The sequence below is a fragment of the Adiantum capillus-veneris genome, chromosome 25 (assembly GCF_014529385.1).
Source record: "Adiantum capillus-veneris isolate H3 chromosome 25, ASM1452938v2, whole genome shotgun sequence".
NCBI lineage: Eukaryota > Viridiplantae > Streptophyta > Polypodiopsida > Polypodiales > Pteridaceae > Adiantum > Adiantum capillus-veneris.
Window position 1 is genome coordinate 111,488,455 of NC_140955.1, and position 17,892 is coordinate 111,506,346.

Genomic DNA, 17,892 nt, shown 5'->3' on the forward strand with positions numbered 1-17,892 from the left:
AAAAATCAAAAAAAAAAAGTTAAAAAAAAAGCAAAAAAATCAAAACGTGAGCGAGGGGGAGGTTAGATTTTCGAAAATACAAAACGTGAGTTATAAAAACGGACGGGTTGGTTTGTATAAAAGTTAGATCGGGATCGGGATCATTTCCCCAAGCCCAAGCCCAAGCCCAAGCCCAGGCCCAGGCCTCAATCCTATGATATATACTAGACTCACTCTTATATATATACCCTACCTCCTCAAGAGGGAATGAGAGCATGTGGGACAAGTCCTCCACTCTCCTCCCTTCTCTTCCCACTTGCACCTTTAGACTTGCTATTTGGACCCTAGTTCCCCAGCTAGGAAAAGACTGTTTCGGGCTTTTCTGGAGCAAAATAGAACCAAACGGTGGGCTGTAAAGCACAGCGCGTCCCTCCTAGCGATACGCTCATTTCGAGCTATCACACAGCCCATTCCACGACACACTCTAAAAAATCTAGCAAAAAAACAAACAAAAAACACGCTAAAAACTAGTCACAAGGCCTCCTAGAGCAGCTTTTTGACACCTTAGGGTATCAAAAGCACATGCACTTACGCTCTGGGTGGGTGCTAGAACACGAGCATATTGAGGGTGTCTCTGTTCATACGGACACCCATTACCCATCCACGATAGGCTCTAGACCCTCAGCGGGGACACAAGGTAGCACCACCCAAGACCCTAAAATAGCCGCTAGTGATTCCTCCTCCGACTCAGAAATCATGGAAGCATACCCTACCCAAAGCACTCAGAGAGAAGGCCATGCACCTCCCGAAGCTCCACAGCCTAGTACTAGTATGTTTAGCCGTTTCATGGAAACATTAGGTAGAGATACTCGCTCGGAACCTGATGCAAATGAAGCACACGAAGGGGGTGGGGAAGTGGACTCTCCTTTCACATCGCACGTGGACCCCACACCCCCAAAGTGTGTCCATGTGGATATCCTACCAACTTCTTACCAAGAAGGCCATGTTGAGCTGCCTCCTTCAGAAGTTCCCTCTAGAGTACCGTTGGTGACAAGTAAAACCACAGGGAGCAACATTGCTTCTACCTCACAACAAACCGTTAACACGTCGACTCTAGAAGGATTGTTCATTAATGATCATTGGACATACGATCTCCACACTGAGGTGTTGACGGATCTACACTTTGGCCACGTCTACCATGTAGGATGGATAGAGATTGTACAATCCACCTCTAGTGCCACGAGCATCGAAGATCAACAGAAAATGATCTGTAATGTTATCCATGGCATTAGTCAATCAGAAAGGCAAAACCGAGGGGTAAATATACTCTCAACTGGCCCCATGAGATTTCTGGATACGAGCAAGGCTCAACAACCTACTCTATCACAAATGGAGACTCCTCTAATGAGCCACATGGACCCATCTTACGTCATTTCACCTGGGGTCTCTATGCAATCTGAGCCTCCGAGCGACAACTTTAGCTTCCCTAACTTGGCTCAACCCTCTATTAAGGAAAACACAGTGCTCACTCCAGGGATAAGCCTGACAGAGAATGTACCGATGACATCTACGGTTACCGCAGTGCCACTACCTAGTGTCGTAGTACCTAATATGGGGCCTCGACCGTATGTGCCTCTAGCCCCTTATGCACACATGGCCCCCACACCTCCAATTGTACCACTTGTTTATGCTCCTCGAGTGCCGCTTCCTAGCCCTTATCCGAGTGGACCTATGCCCGGTTATGTTCCATATCCTGCATCATCCACACATATGCCAAGACCGGTACCCGTCCCTCTCTCACATATGATTCCAAGAGTACCTCCACCGGCGCTGCCTCCTCACATAGGTGACTTGGCAGCGTTTGCTCAAACCATAGGTCGATCTATCGCGGAAAATATGCGTCATGCATCTGATAGAGAGCCTAGAAGTAAGGCAGTACAAATTGCCAAACTTACACAAAAATTCAATGGGGACGAAGATGCTAGAAAACACATTGAAGTGTTTGAACAAGTATGTGATTCCTTAGGGGAACGCAACGAACTACATAAGTGCAATGCCTTAAGCTTGACATTAAGTGGGAAGGCTGGAGATTGGTATAGAACCCTAAGGGTGAACGAGAAAACAATCTACCCTACCCTTCGAAGGTTGTTTCTTAAGGAGTACATACGAGAAGGTGTGCTTTGGGGTGTAGCATCTCAGCTACAGAAGGCCAAACGTAAGGAAGGAGAGTCAGTAAGGGACTTCATTAGTCGTCTAAAGCACTTAAACTCTCGCTGCCCTGTAAATGAGCGCTTCAACAATAACCAACTGCTTGATCGATTCATTCGAGGGTTGAGGAATGAAGGAATCTATAATGGACTAGTGATTAGAGGTATCACAACCTGGGAAGATTTCACTGCCAATGCAATCCAATTAGCGGACAACTTGATGATAGCAGGCATGAGGGTGTCTACTGACACGAGATCCACTAGCTCACAAGCCATTGAGTATGAACCCATGAATGCAAAGCCCATTGCCAATGAGCCAAAGGTATTTGAGACATTCTTGACAGACCTCACCAAGGAAATCCAAGAGTCTCTTAAGGATAATCGACCCCCTCAAAATAGTCACATGTATCCAAGAAGGGAGCAACAATGGTGTTCCATTTGCTTAGGTCCACATAGCACTAGTGAGTGCCCTACGTTTAGAGTAAAATTTAATGGAACTTGCAACGCATGTGGTAGGTATGGTCACCAAGCTAAGGATTGTTTAATGATCAAACGTATTGAGTGGCATAAAATGGTAACCATCTTTTTGCAACATTTGTCAGCCTACTCAATGTCCTCTTCCTCATATGTGTATATATTTTTCTATGCTATTAAGTTATCTAGAGTAAATTCCCCCTCTTCGTTTAACCTTTGTGGCGACACATACATTATACTCTTCCCAAAAAATGTCACCTTAGTCATATATTTATATTACCACCCTTTTCTTTTTTGCTTTGTAAATAGAATAAGCATACAATAACCAACTATATACCCCCAAACTTTCTTACCTCTTGTGAATTAGTAGTAGAAAAATAATATATCCATCTTCCACCCCTTATAGATAAATTCCCATGGAAATCAACTCTCCACTTGTCTTTACCAAAGATTATGGTCCCTCTCTACAAGTCTTCTATGCCCCCTATATAGGTGGCCCAATATCTCTTAAGAATATACATATAGTTTCTCTCCTTTCAAAAAAGACTCCAATTGTATATTCTTTTCACAAGCAAAAAATATTGGGCCCTCCTCTATTTGTTTAAGCATCATAGCCTTTTGAAAAAGCATGATTCCCCTTGGATGCATACAAGCAAAGGGCCCATACAAGAAGACTTTGAAGCAAAAGGTTCCCTAGCCTAGTGTGGACCTTCCAAACCGAATTCCTTGGTGCATGGGCGTGAAGAATAGTCCAAATTCATATCAAACATGTTGAGAAGGTCAAGTTTTCCTTTTGAAGCATGTCATTCCGAGCTACAGGTAAAAAGTTATGGTCAAAATAGTGTAAATCTGTCAGATTCGCAGCAAAAGGGAACTGTAAATCAAGTAAATCAAGAGAGTGAGATCTTATTTTTCCCCTACTCATCTTCTAGAAGAGCAATGAGTGTTCAAGGTCACTTGCATGTGATGGGACCAACCTAAAGATGCTTTCTAAATGCCAAGACAGACAAGTTAAGATACCCCGCAGGAGCCACCCGTAGGGCCTCATGGTGGGGCCCACCTACATTATGCACCCCTATGGAGCCTTCACGGTCTAAAATGATATTTTTGGTGAATAAATAGTCCCTTTTATGTCCAATATTCAATGAGTGGTCAAAGGACACTTAATTAGGTCTAATCACTTACTCTAATTAAGTGTAGCATAATCCCACTCCTACACAACTATAAATAGCCCCCCTTGGAGAGACTCAAGGACACACGCACACCTATATTTTCAACTTCATGTTGTTTCTTGATCAATAGTAGAGAAAACCCCAACCCTCCCTCTTTCACATCCTCCCTCCTAACCTTCCTCTTTGGAGGAAGTGCAACTCTATTCTGCACTCTTTCCATTCTACAATCTCTTACTCCATCAACCCAAAAAATCATTTGTAGCACCTCAATAACTTGTAAATACATCATGATCTCTCTCATGGTTATGTTAATGATCATGAAATCATCTTCAAAACTTTCAAGTGTCGCAATTCGTGATGGTTAGCAAGCGTCGGTTCTCCCCTTAAAAGGTGTGCGAGAAATCAAGTAAGTGTTCTATTCTCAATTTACCATTGGTTTGTTTCTCCACACTTATTCAATTGGTCTAAAGAAATTTCTCACTCCAACTCTCTTTTGCTTCATTACATATGCATGTGGCTACCTCTCATGGTGATTTTATTTGTGTCACGGCATTGCATAGATGGAGATGAGCTCTCTATGCAAAGTGTGTTAGTTTAATGTAAGTGATTCTCTTGTGTGTTTGAGAGGCAAGTCTTGTGAGCATGATTTTTTTGATGAGTGCTTGAGAGAGGAAGAGTTTGGATGTATTATGGGTATTCTTATGGGGAGAAGGTGAATGCTATTCCACAAATTGCATATTTCATTTTGATGCACGGCATTGGGTTGCATAATCGTTGATGGTGTTCAAGTGTCCAAAGTGTATATAGAGTAAGGGGGTTTTCAAAGTGTGTTGCTTGAGTGGGTGAGTGCAAGTGTCATTTTTGATTGGTTTCCTTCTCCACTCCCAAAAGAAGGTGGTGCCCCAAGTAGTGTGCGTACCTCTTTACGAACATTTTGTGAGGGTAGGCCCATTGGTTTGGGTTTAGAGGCCCCATTTCAAAAAGCTCGCCCTCAGTATGATGGCAAATAGACCACCTGTAGCTTGGACGGATGCACCTCGAGCTCTTGTATTGATGCCTGCTCCACCTGTTGAGCAACTACCGCAACACATGGTCCCTAGATCTCAAAATGTTGTACAAGCTACACCGCTACCACCTCCTGTGCTAGGACCGCAGCCCCCGCATCCAAGAGTCGCCCCTATGAACCAAGTGGGTTGCGAGCCATCAAATGCTTATGCAGATGGCTGTGAGGAGGAAATAGACACTAGTATTGCCTACGGACTTGATACATTGGAAGAGTGTCCTATATACTACATGGAAGATTGTTGGGGGCAAGTCAAGCCGGTTTATCAAGCTGCTGCTCTCGCATCCAGAGGTCAAAATATCAACACCCAGGCTAGGAGGCCACCTCTTCAATGCTACGAGTGTGGTGGACCACATCGGGCAGCGGAGTGCCCTATTAGGCTACAAAAGAATGTTGCACAGATGCAAATGAATCAAGGGAGCACATCTGTAATGCCAATACTCACATGTAATCGTTGTGGCATAGATCACTTGATTGCCCAATGCCCCTATAACCCAAATGCGCCTAAAATCACACCCCTAAATTTGGTCGAAATTGCTAGTGTGACATCGCCGATACCACCCGTCGCACCCGCTTATGCGATTACACGGTCCATGCTTCAAGGGCCAGGCCATATCCTCGAAGAGAGAGATACCGCGTCAGTTATCCAAGCAAAGAAAAAGAAGACACGAAGGAAGAGGTCGCAGAATACGGGAAATTCAAAGCCAAGTTCCAAAACAAACATAGGAACAGGAGATGACCCCGTGTATATGAATGACCTCGAGGATGATTCAGATTCAATGGAGAAAATGGAGACTAGAACCAATACCACAAAGGGAAAGACCGACAAAGAAAACTGTAACATGGAACCAAATGAAAACCGAATAAGAGAAAACCATAAAGAGCCTCTGAAAACACCACAAGTGTTTCCAAATCCAATCCAAGACCCCCAAGATAAACCGCAGGGGCAAAAAGGGAAGAATCGTAAAAAGAAGATTGGGACGTACCCAAACCCAGTAGACGAGATTGAGCAGGTGAAACATCTAAGAGGTTTAGTGGAGGAGACTCAAAGGAAACTAGAACCAGAACCCATGCATGTCAAAATTCATGACACAGTGTTTCCCACGCAAGTTCATCCACCCCACATGAACCATAGACCGTTATCCATATCTAGTATCATCCAAGAAGGGAGTGAGGACGGGGCATCAGAAAGTGAGCATACACCTTTCTTGTTGGAAAGGATGTTTAACGAAGGAATACCTGATCCCATTGAGGAATATGAGATTCCATCCTCACCAGTTCCTAGTCAAGGACCTACACCCTGCAAAATGCCAATGAATGTTGCCAAACTAGTGGACTTCACGTCTTCTGAGGTCCGAACCACGATCATAGCAAAGCTGTATGGGGATCCTGAGTTATTCCTTGCACTTCGAGCATTCCTTAACGGAGAGCTACGAACGGGATTACCGCAGTTTGCGCAACCAAATAGTCCTGACTCAATTATGATTGATGAGGAAAATCATGTGCAATCACTTGACTTAGATGGACACGAGTCTGTGATCGAGGTACCCATTAACGAATTAGGGCAGTATTTTGAAGGCGACGAGTCTAATGCAACCCTACCCATCACTACCAAGGGATTAACTATAAAGGGAATTCTTGATGGTGGTGGGGGAGTTAGCATCGTTACAAAAGATTGTTGGGAATCCATGGGAAAACCCCGCCTTAGTGTTACTAACATTGTGGTAAAGATGGCAAATGGTACCATAGCCAAACCTATGGGGATGCTCAAGGATCTTAAGATCAAAGTTCTAGGACACAAGGTACGACATACGTTCATTGTAATGGATTTCTCTAAACACCTTATGTCATATGAAATGATTTTAGGACGACCATTCATGAGGGAAGCACAAATGGTTCATGATTGGTCTAAAAATCATGTCTATTTGCAATTCCAAGACTCTGTCCTTAGAGTGGATTTGGTGATTGGTAAGGTACACCCCTTAGGGAGTAAAACCATTATTGATCATCGCTCTGACACCACAGTTCACTCGGCCCCACTACAATATTGTTACACTTGTAAGAAGGATACAGACATTGGCCAAGATTCTCCTTACATGGATGTGTTACCGGGTATGACAGAATCAGACAACATAGACTGGGTACACCTAGCTGCAACCATAGATACCTGTGGAAATAGAGGAACCACTTGGGTCACACCAGAGGGGGAAGAGGTACCAAAAATTGCACCTCTGAGCATGATAAGTGCCATACATGCATCTTCTAAGGGCAAGGCAATTGTGGACCAATCTGGCAGTGACACCGATAGCTCAATAGAATACTTTGACCAACACGACTTGGACACTGACTCCCAGACTGAAACGGATTCTGAATCTCATGAATTAGAGATTCTCATCGAAAATTGGTAGACAATTGGGGTGAATATCTCCAAAATGTTATGTGGTGTAGACCACGACCCCATGATATAGCCCAATTAGAGATCATAGACAAGCCAAAGTTGAGCCGCACTGCAAGGAGGCGTCAAAACCAAGAGTTAGCTCGACAACACAAGAAAGCAGAAATGGAAGCACAAACCAAAGCACAACCAGAATCCACAGACTTGCATCCTGCACCAGAACATTTCAAATATTACACCACAGGGGAAGCAAAGGTTGTGTACACAAAAGCCCAAAGAATACCTATCGATGGGAATAATGGAATCTATGATGGTCCGGCAATAGTTAAAGAAATAGAATTAGCTGACCCCGATGAAGAATCAAAACCTGTTTTTATTGCCCAAGACCTCACAGAAGTTGAAGAGGCGGTCCTCAAAGATCTTCTCAAGGAATTCAAGGACGTATTCGCTTGGACATACCATGATATGAAAGGTGTTCCACCTTCTGTGGTCCAACATACAATCCCTATGATTAGCACTGCGAAGCCCGTACAACAAAGACCCTACCCGATGAATCCCAAGTACGCAAAGATCATTCAAGAAGAACTAGAAAAGCTTATCAAATGTGGGTTCATATATCCTATTGAACACTCTGAATGGGTGTCTCCAATAGTTATGGTGCCAAAAAAGAATGGGAAACTCAGGGTGTGCGTGGACCTCAAAAAGGTTAATGCAGCTACTAGAAGAGACCATTACCCCCTACCATATTCCGAACATGTACTCGAAAGAGTTGTAGGCAAGGAAGCTTATAGCTTCCTAGATGGGTACTCAGGCTACAACCAAATCACGATAGTGCTAGAGGACCAAGCTAAAACTGCCTTCATCACAGAATTTGGCGTGTTTGCATTTCGTGTGATGGCTTTTGGCTTAACAAATGCCCCTGCTACATTCCAACGATTAATAAACACTGCTTTTAAAGAATATTTGAGAGAGTTTTGTGAAGCTTTCTTAGATGACCTTTGTGTTTACTCTTCTTGGAAAGAACATCTATCATGTTTGCGGAAGGTGTTTGAAAAGTGTAGGTTATATCGTATCTCATTGAACCCGTTCAAATGCCAATTTTGGGTCAAGCATGGAGTTATTTTAGGGCATATAGTATCCAAGAATGGTATCTCAACCGATGAGAGCAAAATTAAATTGATTCTAGAGTTACCACCACCAACCAATTACAAGGGAGTTCAAAGGTTCATGGGACACGTGGGTTATTATCGACGGTTTATTTTATTTTTCGTTGAGATAGCATGTCCTTTGTACAAGCTTCTCATTGAATTTAAATGGACTGAAGAGTGTGACCAGGCCTATGAACAATTGAAGAAAACACTAGGAAGTGCTCCGATTTTAAGGACACCTAACTGGGATGTCATTTTCCATGTGCATATTGATGCATCAAACTTTGCTATTGGGTGCGTTCTCACTCAACCAGGAGAACATAAATTGGACTATCCCATTAGATTTGCAAGCCGTCAATTGAACGATGCTGAAAGGAACTACACCACTACAGAGCGAGAAGGTTTGGCATTAGTTTATGCAGTAAAGAAATTTCGCTACTACCTTCTGGCAAACAAGTTTGTATTTTATGTGGACCATCAAGCGTTGTTGTATCTGGTAAACAAGCCATGCTCCACAGGAAGAATCACACGATGGTTGTTAATTCTTCTGGAGTTTGATTTCACGATTGTAGTGAGATCCGGTAAAAGGCACGTCATGGCTGATCATTTGTCTCGCATACCCAATGGTGAAGCCCCTACAGGAGTTGAAGATGAATTACCTGATACTTCCCTATTCATAGTTGAGACTATGCCTGAATGGAGTGAGAACATTGTTAACTTTTTAGTTAATGGTTTTCCACCCAAGGAACTTCGTAAGGATATCGCTCGAAGGCTAGTAAAAGAATGTGAACCCTATTGTTTGATTGCCGGAACTCTGTATAGATTAGGCAAGGATGATATTCTTAGGCGTTGTGCCCGCGAGGATGAATATTTGTATATCTTGCAAGAAGCACATATGGGCATAGCAGGAGGACATTTTTCAGGAGACCTGACTGCTAGAAAGGTGCTGCAATCAGGCTATTGGTGGCCAACTTTATTTAAGGATGCATCACTTTTTACAAAAGGGTGTGATGAGTGCCAACGTTACAAGACCACACAGCGCAAAGACAGAATGCCCTTACATCCTATTAAAGTAACCCAACCATTTGAAAAATGGGGCTTAGACTTTGTAGGTCCAATTAGTCCCGCAGCTCGCAACACTCAATCGCGATATATTCTAGTTGCTACGGACTATGTAACAAAGTGGGATGAAGCTAAGGCTTCACAAAAAGCTGACGCAAGGACAACAACTAAGTTTCTTTTTGAGAACATTATCACAAGATTTGGTTGCCCTTTTGAAATTGTTAGTGATAATGGTACCCATTTTATAAATGAGGTAATAAGAGAGCTTACCACGACCTTTATGATATCCCACCATAAGTCTACACCTTATTACCCGCAAGCTAATGGACAAGCCGAGAGCACCAACAAGACTCTAATCTCTATTTTAACCAAGACAGTAGAAGCTCATCGCACTGATTGAGATTTGAACTTGACATCTTCTCTATGGGCTTATCGTACTGCTTATAAAGTGGCTATTAATTGTACGCCATTCAAAATGGTATACGGCCAAGAAGCGGTTATGCCTTGGGAGTTTGTCATTCCTAGTCTTAGGGTAGCTTCGCAAGAAGGATGGAATGGTAACCCCTTAACCGAGCGTTTGTATATCTTAGAAAAACTAGACAAAGAGAGACAGTTGGCTGTGCAAAATGCTCTTGTGGAAAAGGATAGGAGAAAGAAGTGGTTTGATCGCCATGTGAAGGACAAGGACATCAAAGTTGGTGATAAAGTCCTTATGTATGGAGTACGTAAAGAGAAGAAAAAGTTGAAATATGCTGGTAAAGGACCATATAGAGTATGTGAAATTACCTTACAAGGTACCCTTCGTGTGGAAACTCTCGATGGAGTTGAAACCATTGGATTCCTCAATGGGAGTAAATTCAAAAGATATTATGATCCTTTAAGCCAAGAAGAACTACGGGCCATTCATCAAAAGAAGGCCGCCAAACCACAAATCGAGTTAAACAAGATACAAGCTCAAGCTGAGGCTAAGGAGCGACAACAACGTATAAGACAAAAACGAGAGGCTAACCTTGGAGTCACAAATGCATTCCACGTGGAAATCGAAGAGGATGGGTTGGACTCTGACACACCTCTACGATACCCTATTGAGTTAAATAGTGCCTATGGAAAAGTGCTATATAACGCCTTATTGGACACGGGTGCTAAATATAATCTGCTATCCTATGGGGTGTGGTGTCAGTTAGGGAAGCCACCTCTATCTGAGAGTATTATCCAAGTCAAGGGTGTCAACAAGAAAAAAACTACGGTTTTTGGAATCTGGCACACTTCTGTCAGTTATGACAATGGAATTGTAGCTCAAGACTTTTTGGTCATGCCTACTGGAACTATGGAGGGTAATATAAACCTAGGCCGCACGTGGATGATAGCCACCAAATGCACTATTGATTGGGGGACTGGGGGTGTTAGAACGCAAAAACCAACTCTTAGCCCTACCACTCAAGCCATAGTCCCTGAGATATTGCCTAAGGAAATAAAACCCAAGACATTGCATGTCCAGGAGGTTGAACCATACGTCCCCATAGCCCAACTCTCTAGAGCTTCAACTGATGAAGTTGAAAGAAACCTTGAGACACACAAGAACCATCCTAATATAACAGAGAAACCATGCAAGTGGGTCCCTAAAGCCTCTGTAGTGAGCATGGTTGATGCAAAAAAACGGAAACCTAGTAAGAACCGTCCCACTCACTCCAAGAAATGTAAAGAAATGTTGCGTTGGATTCCTAAACGACTATTGGAAGCCCAAGGATACTATGAAGGAAATGATCAAATCTAGGTGCCCAAACGTAAAGTGTACTCTTACCTGTCACCTGGCCCATGTAAACCCAATCGTGTGGCTCCAAAACAAATTGAAAATCGCGGAAAGGAAAAAATCATGGAATGTTACACACCCGATCTAGAGCTAGTTTGGGTACCAAAGAAAGAACGATTTGTTCCACCTAGCTCAGGAACAGGGAAATCAAATGAAGCTTCTTGCTCTTCATGTAGTTCCTGTACGCAAATAGAAGCTTCGACACAACCTCCACCTACCACTGTACATATCCATACAAGCATGAAAGAGTTTGCACCTCCCGTGGTAAGTTCACCACCTACAACAACGTTGCAAATAAAATCATGGGAGAGTACCTTACCACCCTTCCAACTAGATGAAACGCATAGGGCGGCCGAAAACTATTGGTTAAAACCTTCACCCATAACAACTTGGAACAATTGGTTTCAAAAGGTGACGACCTCATTCCAAAAGGTATGATCTACCCAAGGAAGGGGGGGAGTGTTTGCTAACATCAATCATTCACTCGCTCCCCTCTCAACCTTCCTCCCTTACCTCTCAATTCCAATCTTAGGGAATGTATATATATAGCCTTATACTCACAAAAAACAAAAATAGTAAAGAGAAAGAGCGACTAGCAACGAGAGAGCACCCTATCAGATCTTACATATAAGTCCAAATTCACCATGTCAATTCAAGCAACACACAAAAGCAACTCTTATGTTTTAAAGGCCTAACCAAATCTATTTGTCTTGTCAGAAATGGCTACTTCACCAGAGGCATGCACTTCTATTTTTGATGAAAGGTACCCTTTGTCTTTTCCTCAAGTGTTCTACGTATGCTACCCTATACTTTCTTGCGAATGGGATTTGATAGAGAGCCTTGCATGTGAGAGAAATTTTGAGGAGTTAGAATGGCTGATACGTCTATGGCTAACTAGTGATCCCTACCCAGTAGCGAATGTGTCTCCAATGGCACATGCTTATTCTTTTGCACAAGATGAGTATCCACGCATCGCGAGGTTCTTGATTAGCATGCTTGCACAAGAGGATGATGAAGAGGAACTAATAGAGACCGAGGAAGACTATGTCCTCACGGACAACGATTTTATTTATCTAGATGATGAGGATAGAGGCCTAGCCTTAGGGTGGCCACCCGGTTTATATAATATCCTCTTTCCTTGATTCTAAAAGGGGTGACAGATAGGTAGGTTAGGAGTCTAGATTGTGTTTTGAGTTTGTTTTTTAGGAGTTTTAATTTTTCACACTGACATGCCTCCTAGAGGTATAGTGCCTGTTTTTGGATGTGTTAGGTAGGACTTATATGGATCTCCATCCACATGGCTGAGGACATCTGCTTCAACGAAATGAGCCACTCCATACCTCCAGGTGTACTACTTTCCATGGTTCATGTTGGTGGATATGTGTAATTGCTCATAATGATTTTTCATTCTTTGTTTGAGTGCAATAGTTATGATTGTTATCTGCCATTATAGATGTATAAATTTGTCTTTGCTTAAGTTGATTGAACTCCAGTTTAATCTTATGGATGAGCGTGGAGATTAGGAGACCGTGACTTTAGGTTAACTTATTTACTTGACCACTAGGCCTAGCTAATAAAATTATCCGAGTATTTGAGACCTTAGGAATGTTTTAGGCAGAGAAAGGCTTGCTCACTCAAACAACAAAAAACACTAGTGCGAATACCAAGGAAATGGAAGCAAAAAAAAAAAAAACATAAGTGCCACAAATGAAAAATCTTACGCTGGAAGAGAAATCCTGGCTTGAATTGGTACTTCACTCACATGTATTGTCTATGGTACTAGAGCCCTAGAGGTTCCCAGTGTGGGCGATTTTCCTTGAGAAGCAAAAAACCCCAGACATACAAAATAAGCACACACGTCACATGATTGTGACCCAAAGTAAAAAATTATTCAAAAAATAAAAAATTAAAAAATTAAAAGACTTCCATTGAACTTACAGTTAACATTTCAAGCTTTTGTTTGCAGTTGTGAGAGCGAGTTGGCTAATCAAAGCTGAAAAGCATAATTAGGGAATCTTGCATTTAGATAATCTTCTTAGCTTAGCTAGTACTAGAGTAGTTATTTTAACCTTAGTCATAGCTAACTAATTGATAGACTCACCCATAAGCTCAAAACTCTTGATTAATTAATTTACTCAAAGTGCAAATTATTTGTCCTTAATGGCAGTCTAACATTTCATAAATCTTGCATTTACTCATTTCCACATGTACTTTACATTCCCCTCATGATTTATGGCAATATAATTCCGCTTGCTAAAACAGTGACTTTGCCTTGCAGATTCAAATCTAGATGCTCTACAACATGGACATACCAAGCTTCAACTCAATAGCTTCCGAGGACGGAATCTACATCAGGAAGGGGGGCAATGTTAACCCTCGTGGCTCGCGGGCACCCTATCGCCTACGACGGACACTGTAACCGTATTATTTATTTAAGTAGAGTCAGGCACCGGGCTTGTCGGTCCAATAGGGAAAGGTAGAGTGATGGCCGATGAGAGGCGCACTCTAACACGAACATGCTAGGGTTAGTTGGCTAAGCATGGGCGCCCAAGTGTGAATGGGGTGAGCTCACATAAAAGCCAATTAAACCTAAAATTGAGTCATTCTCTCATTGTGCAATAGAAGCTGCTCTTGCTCCATCTCCACCTTCTCCTTCACCATCTCCTTGTGTGTGTGCCTGTGTGTGTGTGTGTGTGTGTGTGTGTGTGTGAGAGAGAGAGAGAGAGAGAGAGAGAGAGTGAGAGTGTGTGTGCGATCGAGCGTTGCGGCGGCACGATGACGGCGAGGCGGTTGAGCGCGGCGTAGCAGCGTCTCCCTCTTCTTCGCGGCGAGGAATCCTCTACGGCAGGAGCATAAGGCGGTGAGTGACACACCATTGCCCTCTTGAGCTTACTAGTTAAACTAGTTGTGTGCTTGGAGCCGTCTGCGGCTCGCACACGGTGTATCGGCAAGTCCCTTGCTTCGACAGTGCGGCAAGGAGCGCACAGGCACTATGTCTTCCTATGTAATTGGGATTTGAAAATCTTCTTCCCCACTTAGCTCTACTGTAGACTGTGTCTCAAAGTCATCAAATGAGATCGAGGGGATTTCCACTTGGGGCGGCTCTGAAGTCCCTGCCTCCTCCTATATATCTGGCTTTCCATCTCTGAGGAGTTGGTTTACTCCTTTCAATTCTACAATCTCTTTAAGGAGCTCCTCCTCTCTTTGGACCCGCATGAGCGCCAGGTCTCTGCATTGTGACTGCTCCAACTTCAACTCTAGCTCTAAATCTATGTTCTTCTTTTCAAGTGCTTTATACACCTCATCTGTTCCCTTGATCGAGGCCACGGCTGGATTTTCTCTTAATTTCCGCAAGAAAGTGGCCTGATCAAGGGAACAGATGAGGAGTATAAAAAGAGGCCAACATGGCTGAACTTTCCCAGGCTACCAGCTCCTAAGAGAGGTCAAGCAACATAAGAATACATGGTGAATACCCTAACGGGCGCCATGACATTCTTCAAAACTCTGCCAGATCTCTCCTGTGCAATGCTTTACAAAATTTGCAGGATGCTACTTACTTGCATACAAGTCTTCAATGGTCCTGAGCAGACAGGAGCCCCATGGCTCTCATTTTTGGAAGAAAACAAAGGCCTCTGCTATGATCTAAGTGGGCAACCCTCAGAGGAAGTTCTTTATGGCTTTTACGACCGATGCATGTTTTTTCCCTCGCACAATATGCTAGCTTTTGAGGAGGCCTTCTACACTGGCTTTTTCACCTGGTGAATGAAGATATTTGCGCCGGTGATAAGCAACCTCACAGCTAGATTTGTAGGCTACTCGGAAGTAGAACTCAAAAACAAAGTCACCATCCAGTTTTTGCAAGTGCCAAACAAAAAACACAAAATCAGATATGTGTTACGGCATAAGTTGCACAGTGCGGTCCTGCGGAGGTCTGGACATTGCGGATCAGGAGTCATGCGGCAGCCGTGGCGGCAGTTCTTCACAAGGTATCATGGGAAAGGAGGAGGTTTTGCACCGTTCCCGATCTGCGTTGGAGCAGCGGTTGTATATGTGGGGCATACCTGTCTTTGATGTACCTTATCTTATGTTATCCATACATCCTCTATTGTAACTCTGTGTGTCCGGATTACATATGAATGAAGAAGAAGGTGTTCTGTTCCTGTGTACTGTCTTCTATTCTATTTCTATGTGTTTGATGTTCACATAATGTAAGGCAGTTTGAGGGTATTCATTCCGTAATGCCTATTGCTCCTATGCAGGCAATAGCCATTACATCTGGCGACCACGATGCGTGATGGGCGACTTGCGATGAATATGCATGCGCACTAGGTCATAGGGTCCTCCTGACCCTGTGGTTCCAATTGTAGGGAGATGTCGAAGGAGAGGCGGTTCGGATGAATTTGTTTTTTCTACACCACAGGCTGAGGAATCTGTATCTCCATCACCAAGCTCGGTGCGTGGTAGGAGGTTGCGGCGTACTCCATGCAGTCAGTCATGTCCTCATGCTATACGTTCACCCTCACCCACACATGTTGCTCCACCACCATCTCCGGTAAGCAGTTCGGGGGTGTCTCCGCCACTGTCCCCACCTCCTAGTGTTCGAAAAATTTTGCCAGGAGGAGGTACAGTTGGGCAGAGGACGATGGCACATCCTCAGATTAAGTATAGTCGCTTCTGAGGTCTTTCCAGAGAAGACCCTAATGCACATTTGCACCAATTTAATAAAGCTTATGGATTGAATCATCCTGGGGTGGTGATCCCTCTCTATCAACAATCAGTGTTTGAATCTACACTCAAGGAAAGCTTCTAATGATTGTCAAAATACCTTGATGATCATTTTCAGATGTATGATGAAGGATCCAAAGCGTTCTTGCGAAGGTTTAGAACGGAAAAGACGGTCCACCTCAACATTTGGAAAAGCTTCGAACACTACGCCAGAAGTCGTTGCCAGTGGAGGATTATGCTGCAAAATTTCGGATGCTTTTGCAGAGGGTACCTCAGGCACAAAGGCCGGCAATAGAGGTGTTGAATGATTATTTTTTGCGAGGACTCAACAAGGATCTCAGAACTGCTATGGCAATAGCGGATAAGGTAACTACTCCACTGGATAATGTTATTGCTAGGGCTGTAGTAGCAGGAGAATCTTTGGAGGATACAGAATACCCAAAGAAATCAAAGAAAAAAGAGAGGAAGAAATCTCATCGTAAGTTGCAAGACAGCGGCAGTGATAGTTCGGAGTCGTAGTCCGCAGCATCAGATTCATCAGACTTAAGAAGCAACGATTCGGGGAAAGAGTCGGAGGAGAACCTCGGAAAAAAATCCCAGTGTCACGGAAAAGGTGTCTCATCCGGATCGTCGGAGTCTGCTGCGGTGGTTAAAAGTCTGAAGGAACTATGGTGTACCCAGTGTCGGAATCCGGGCCATGCTACTCAAGAGTGCGCAATGAATCGGAAGTGGTGTGCGATTTGCACGACCAACACTCATAACACAGTGGAATGTTATATCAATGGCCGGGGTCATCGGAGTCCAGACTCTTCTACATGGCAACCACCACAGATAGGGCAGGGAAAAGAGCCTACTGTGGCGATGGCTCATGCCCATACATCAAAGATGCCTTTGCAAGGGCAAGCAGGAGGACAGGGTCAAGTGGGAGCACGAGGTCGCGGAAGAGGTGGCCGAGATTCTAATTGACCCAAGACATGCCTTTTTTGTTTGGGGGATGGGCACTGGCGATCCGAGTGTACCGAAGCTATGGAATATGATCGGTAGAAGCAGGAACGTGCTGCAGGGAAACAACCTAGTGTGGCTATGGTTCAGATTGAAGAACTGAAGGAGTCCGATCGAGTGGTTTCATTAATCACGCGATCTTGTGAGAATGTGGTCCCAACACCCGATGTAAAGATTCTAGATTGGGCGGCTCAAGAAGAAGTGCGGAAAAAGACTGTGACCTGGTTGCCACAGTCCACACCACCATTGAAATCATCAAGACCATCGACCGTGGGTCTAGAAACAAAGGAAGAAAAAGCTGGAAACAAGTATGATACTAGAGAAGAGGAGGATTAAAATTCAGTTTGGAAAGAGGTCCTCAAGTCGCCAATACAAGTAACTTTGGGTTCATTGCTGAAATTGGTCCCGAATTTTCATAATGCCTTGCTAAGACAAAAGTCCAAAGAGCTAAGAGAAGTAGCCATCGCAAAAGTTGAAGGCGAGGAGGATGATTTAATTAGCCCCGTTGCCGGAAAATAGGATCACGGATACCCGCATTCCGGAGCTTTCAATTAGATATCATGGAACATACATTGACAAGGTACTATTGGATGGAGGAGCGGGAGTAAACATTATTACTCAAGAAGCTTGTGAGCATTTTGGACTCAGTGATTGGGAGACTACACCCTTTGTAGTCCGCATGGTAGATCAAAGAAGAGTGCAACCAGTGGGGCTACTTCGGGGCATTGTCCTAGATGTGGATGGCTTATCTTTTGCTATTTCCTTAGTAGTCTTGAATATTGAGGATCATAGTCAGGATTATCACATTATCTTGGGGAGACCCTGGTTAAGACAAGCCAGGGTAAAGCATAATTG